This window comes from Chiloscyllium plagiosum, chromosome 23 (assembly GCF_004010195.1).
Source record: "Chiloscyllium plagiosum isolate BGI_BamShark_2017 chromosome 23, ASM401019v2, whole genome shotgun sequence".
NCBI classification, from domain to species: domain Eukaryota; kingdom Metazoa; phylum Chordata; class Chondrichthyes; order Orectolobiformes; family Hemiscylliidae; genus Chiloscyllium; species Chiloscyllium plagiosum.
The window spans coordinates 37,178,903-37,185,194 of record NC_057732.1 but is presented as its reverse complement, the minus strand read 5'-3'; the positions used below and the strand labels follow the sequence as shown (position 1 = coordinate 37,185,194).

General features: G+C 39.2%; 1 protein-coding gene across 2 annotated transcripts in view; it reads right to left on the bottom strand.

Moving 5' to 3' along the window:
* LOC122561787 (interferon regulatory factor 6-like) overlaps nt 1-5,633 on the bottom strand; it is a 48,876-nt gene extending 43,243 nt beyond the window's left edge. The window contains exon 1 of one of the 2 annotated variants that reach the window (XM_043713949.1): nt 5,279-5,633. The gene's annotated coding sequence lies outside the window, so the exon portion shown is untranslated. The remainder of the gene's footprint in view (nt 1-5,278) is intronic. The other variant, XM_043713947.1, reaches the window with a different exon arrangement.
* Between the last annotated feature and the right edge of the window lie 659 nt (nt 5,634-6,292).

The following is a 6,292-nucleotide window of genomic DNA, read 5'->3' as shown; positions in this document are numbered from 1 at the left end:
CTAACTGTACCTCTTATGTTTGCATCCAAATCATTTATGTAAATGACAAAAAGTAGAGGACCCAGCACCGATCCTTGTGGCACTCCACTGGTCACAGGCCTCCAGTCTGAAAAACAACCCTCCACCACCACCCTCTGTCTTTTACCTTTGAGCCTGTCCTGTATCCAAATGGCTAGTTCTCTCTGTATTCCATGAGATCTAACCTTGCTATTCAACCTCCCATGGGGAAACTTGTCGGATGCCTTACTGAAGTCCATATAGATCACATATACCACTCTGTCCTCATCAATCTTCTTTGTTAACTCTTCCAAAAACCTCAATCAAATTTGTCAGACATGATTTCCCATGCACAAAGTCATGTTGACTATCCCTAATCAGTCCTTGCCTTTTCCCTCAGGATGCCCTCCAACAACTTGCCCACCACTGACGTCAGGCTCACTGGTCTATAGTTCTTCTGGAGAATACTGTACAACCAGAGGTAAAACCATAGCACTACAGATAACTTAGACATGAGTGGGTGAGAGAGGTGGGCCAGAAAAACACAAAGTTCAATAGTTAGGGAATGGAGAGATATTTTTGTGACCACAGATGTGATTCCAGGAAGGCATGTTGCCTCCTTGGTCCCAGGGTAAAGGATCTCATTGTGTGACTGCAGTATATAGGGGAGGGCAACAGCAAAAGTTCATGGTCAAAATTAGTATCAATGACACAAATAGAAAAACGGATACATTCCTGCAGGAAGATTTTAGGGAGTAAAGAAATAAATGAAAAAATAGAACTTCAAAAAGGTAATAATCTGGACTGCTCTTGAATATGGCAGAATAGACACATTTTGTTGAGGGTTTTCATCTTGCACTCATTGGTACATTCACTAGAGTAGCAATGTAAAAGGGAACAGCATTTTGTATGAGAATAGTGTTGATTGGTTGGCAAGTGGAATCTGATTTAAAGAGATGTTACCATGGAAAATGCATCAGTTAGATGAAGATTGGCAGTAAATTGCCAAGCTTTGTTTAAATTTAAACTAGGTAGGATGACTCTGATTGGTCAAGGCATTGTCCTAGGAAATTTAATCAGATGGCCTACTTTGTTGTGTGAATAGGCACAACATGTGTACATGTTCTTTTCGTTTGCAAAGAATCGGGCCTGTGTATTAATATATGTAGTTGCCAGTATGTACAAGTGTGTCACTCTGCGGGTCCAAATGACAACCTTCGATTCGTTGTCAGAGTAATTTTCAGTGCTCACACAATAATTTAGCAAATATTGTCCAATCGTGGAATCACAACAGTATTCTTACAATGTCCTGATAAGAAGAAACTTCAGCAAAATGTATTTTTTCATCAATATTCAGGTTCTGTACTGCCAAATAACTATTTGACCACACTAGGTGGCTCATACTGGGGAATACAGTAATCAAATGATAAAGTGAATGAATGTGGAGCTGGAAGAGTAGTGCAGGAGGAGGGCTTTAGACTCTTGAGGTTTTGGGACTGATTCTGGGCAAAAGGAGGACTTGTTCAAGTTGTTTGGGTTACATATAAACAGGTCCTGAACCAGTGTCATTGTGGGGAGGTCTGCTGGAGCTGGTGGGAAGGTTTAAACTGGCTTAGCAGGGAAATTGGCAGCTGAGCATAGATCCAGAAGGGAAAGGGGCAAAACTGAAAATGAAAAACAAAAGTTTAGTAAATGAACATAAAATTTACTGGAAATGAATCCTAGAAAATTGTCTAAAGAGTTTAGCAATCCTTAAAGGTATATATTTCAATGCAAAGAATCTAGTAAGTGAGCTCAAAGCAGAGATAGACACTTGCAAGCTTGATATCATAACTATTACTGAAATTTGACCTACTGAAGCACAGGAAAAGCAGCTAAATTTTTGTGATTATTATTCATTGGATGAACGAAAGGAGGGATTGAAAAAAGGGTCACAATATTGGCTAATGATACACTTACAACTGCTAGGAGGATTGATAAGCAGGAAAGACCATCAAATGAGGATGTATTGGTTAAACTGACAAATAGCTAGAACTGTATTATAAACTCAAATAGATGGATGTACAATAATTAATATGTAGATAAAAACAGGAGGGTAGGAATTCTAGGAGATTTCAATATTTTTTATTCACTTGTGAGACATGCACATCACTGACCGAACCAGATTTATTGCCTATCCCAAGTTGCCCATGCAAAGGTGGTTGTGTGTTTTGCCTTCTTGAACAGCTGAAGACCACGTGTTGTAGGTAGGCCCATAATGCCAGTAGGCGAGTATCCTAATAATAAGTGGGATAGAATCAGTGTAAAAGGAATAATGAAGAGTCATTGGTTATATTAGAAAGTACTAGGTTACGCTCTTGAAGTTTTGTAACTATAAGGTACTGGACAAAGAGCTGGAAAGTGAGATTAGGCACAATATATGCTTTTCAACCAAAAGACATGATGAGCTGAATAGTTTCCTTCAGTTTCATAAAGATAAGAATTCTTGTTTAAAATGTTACATTTCTAGCATTTTTGAATTTTGAAAAACATACGTAGCTTTGAAATATTGCTTGTTACTTTTTTCACACAGGCTATTTGATTAGGTGAGCATTTCTAACATTTCTTGTTTTTAGTTTCAGATTTCCAGAACTGTACACAATTGCACACAGTACTCCAGGTGTGGCCTCACGAGCACCCTACACAGCTGCAATGTAATCTCCCTGTTTTTAAACTCCAACCTTCTAGCAATGAAGGACAATATTACATTTGCTTTCTTAATTACCTACTGCACCTGCAAACCAACTTTTTACAATTCATGCACAAGGATACCCAGGTCCCTCTGCAAAGCAGCATGCTGCAATTATTCACCATTTAAGTAATAGTCCATTTTGCTGTTATTCCTACCAAAATGGATGGCCTGACATTTACTAACACTGTACTCCATCTGCCAGACCTTACTCACTCACTTAACCTATCTATATCCCTCCGCAGACTTTTAGCTGTCCTCTGCACACTTTAGTGTCATCCGCAAACTTTGACACACTACATTTGGTCCCCTCTACACTCAGTCTGGATTCCAGCCAAAAAAAAAGTTTGGAAAGTGAGAATCCAGAATTATACTATTATCAAGTAATCACATAAATCATTACACCTCACAGAAATGACAATGTACAATACTGGACCACTGATGCTGTGAAGTCAGAATGACATATTCCTTCACACTCTGCCATATGGTGCTTCCTACAAATGATCAGTCTTTATGACAGCTGGTAGGTAAGTCCACCACAGGCAACACTAAATCTACATTGGTATTTACCTCCACATATTTCAGGGAATAGTAGTGGACAGTGTGTAGAAATCCCAGCTGAACAGGGTGGGGGGGGGGTTGGGGGTTCAGAATAACAGAATTGTTCTACAGTTTGCCTTGGTGCCACTAACCCATATTTGCGGAAGTCAATTATAGTTCTTCTATATTTCAACACAAACTGATATTGAGTCCATGATCTTCTGGTCTGTATTCCCTAATTGGCACCATAATTGTTGAATAGGGCAGCAAAGAATAATCCAGTATATAAATTGTCCAATTACTTCAGGCTAAGGAAGAGGTGTAGTAAAAGTTCTAGTAATTTGGCTTGATGGACTGGATGGTCTTTTCTTTCTACACTTCCATGTCCCTACATCTATATTCCATACCCCTGTAAACAGAAGACATGACATGGAAAGACACTGCATTAAAGAAGGATTACAAGGTTTGGAAAACAGTTGTTTCTTAATTTTTGCAGGCAGGGACCCTCTTGTTTTCCTGCGTTGGAGGGTATGGTTTTCAAAGGTGTAGCACCATCTACCACCTTTTCATGTTCAAGCATTGCTTGGTATCCTTGAGTGATCGTCACAACTTCTACTCTCTCCCTTCGCGTATATATTTATTTCTTATTCTTACAGTCATTCAACTTTTTAAATCTTCCTTCCCAATTCCTTACCCTATATATGAGACTTTTTGTTTTTCCTGTGCTTTTCTCTCTCTCTCTCTCTCTCAAACTCAACAAGCTTAGTCCTTCTCACTCCCTGCAAATAAAAAGGTCATAAAAACACAAATTTAATTTTACTTCAATCGTATCTTGCCTTAGTCCATTTTCTCTTATATACATTAACCTCTAATGATTTGATATCTAATGCAGATTGGCTTCTGTGTTTGTCCTTTTTGGGATGGCTGTTATATCTCCAAATCTAGAGACAATATTACCACAAACAGTCCAGTCAAGCATATAGGATTCAAAGCGTTAACTCTGTTTCTCTCTCTGCAGGTGTAACCAGACCTGCTGAGTTTTCCCAGCACTTTTTTTCCCATAAGGTCTAACACAGTCAACTACAAATTCAGTGTTTCATGGTATCTAGTATTTGGACTTCCCTCCAGACGTATTTTTAAAAACAATTGGATTAAATAATCCCCAGTTAAGTCCCACAGTCAATTGAACTGGAGTCAAACAACCCCAAACCAACCCAAAACTGGGAATTTTGTCTTTGGTGACATGATAACTCCAAAATGACAACATCATGAGTAGCAACCTCCAAGTGAAGCGAAGCTGTTGTCTCCTGCTTTCTATTTATATCTTTCTCCTGGATGGGGTTCCTGGGGTTTGTGGTGATGTCATTTCCTGTTCATTTTCTGAGGGGTTGATAGATGACATCTAGATCTATGCGTAGATCTAGATGCCATCTATCAACCCCTCAGAAAACAAACAGGAAGTGACATCACCACAAACCCCAGGAACCCCATCGGGAGAAAGATATAAATAGAAAGCAGGAGACAACAGCTTCGCTTTACTTGGAGGTTGCCACTCATGATGTTACCTAGCCAGGTAATGAAACGTCTGGATATCAAACCTACAGCTCAGCGAGCAAACCTACACCCTCAACCTGAGCTACAAACCTTGCAATGACAACATATTCAAAACATGTGAAAAGCCTCCAAGAAAGTGACAATTCCCAACATTTACTATCGTGTAAAATTTGACAAAGGATCACTTAGACTCGAAACGTCAGCTCTTTTCTCTCCTTACAAATGCTGCCAGACCTGCTGAGATTTTCCAGCATTTTCTCTTTTGATTTACTATCGTGTGCTCCGTGACAGGTAAAACCATTATAACATAACGATGCAACTGAAAGATTCGTATGATCCTGTTAATAAAAAGTGAAACAAACACGGAAACCATTGATTTCAAGTGCAATACGAACAACAAATAAAATCTGGAGCCAAGGTCCTAATTTTCTTTAAAGTTTGAGACTTATGTTCTCTTACCAGGAATGCTGATTAAAGACCGGAAGCAGGTCACAAGGACATACTTGATCGATTCCTACGCCACTTCCAACATCAGGTTTTCTGAGGGACCAGGAATTTCTTCCTTTTCACCTGGATTTTGACCCGTGATTTTGTTTTTATATTGCAAAGATGATCCACCTCTTCCCATTCACTGTGCTCTCATAGTTGTTCGGACCTCGAGCTACCACTGACAGTCAGACCGAAAGTACATTTTAATTCCTTCTTCAGTTCCCAGATAGAGGATGTGAGAAATGCAATGTCACTTCCTGAATTTCAAACTGAGCTATAATAATTTAACTGTAAAATGACGCCGAACTTACAGCTGTTCCTTGCACTGTCCCCACCCTTCCGGGTTCCTGAGCCAGACACTTCTCTTTGCTCAGAGGTAGACTACTTAAAGGGAGATGAAACCGATCTTCAACTCCAAAGACATTTTGCAAACTGAGAGGGTATATTTAGTAATGGAAGGGTTACAGAGAGTGATTTCGGTAGTGCTCAAATATAAAATCACCACCCCGCCCATAACACCACAACTCTTTATTTGTTTGAAATGTTGTTTATGTTCAGAAACCCCAAATGCATTCGTTTGTAGTTAAAGTTACACAGATCACACTTAGGATTTTAGAATGAGTGTGTCTCTCGTCTAAAGATAGAAATTTTTGAGAGGAATTGAATAAATGGGTGACAGACCGAAAGCAGCATTCACACATAAGCGGTCAATCATTTAAGACTGGGATGAGAGGAAATTTCTCAAGAGGGTTATAAATCTTGGGAATTTTCTAACCCGCAAGGTCGTGGATGCTTTTCACAGCCAGTAGATCAATGCAGACAGAAAAATCCCAGCTGTGCGATAATAACCATTTAATGTGGTTTTATGATGTGGGTTTTGGGCTAAATATTGTCAAAATCATTAAGACCTCTCTCTATCTTCTTCAAAATTCTGCTTCTGTATCTTATGGTAGGCAGTTTAATATCTAATTTAAAAGACAGCAC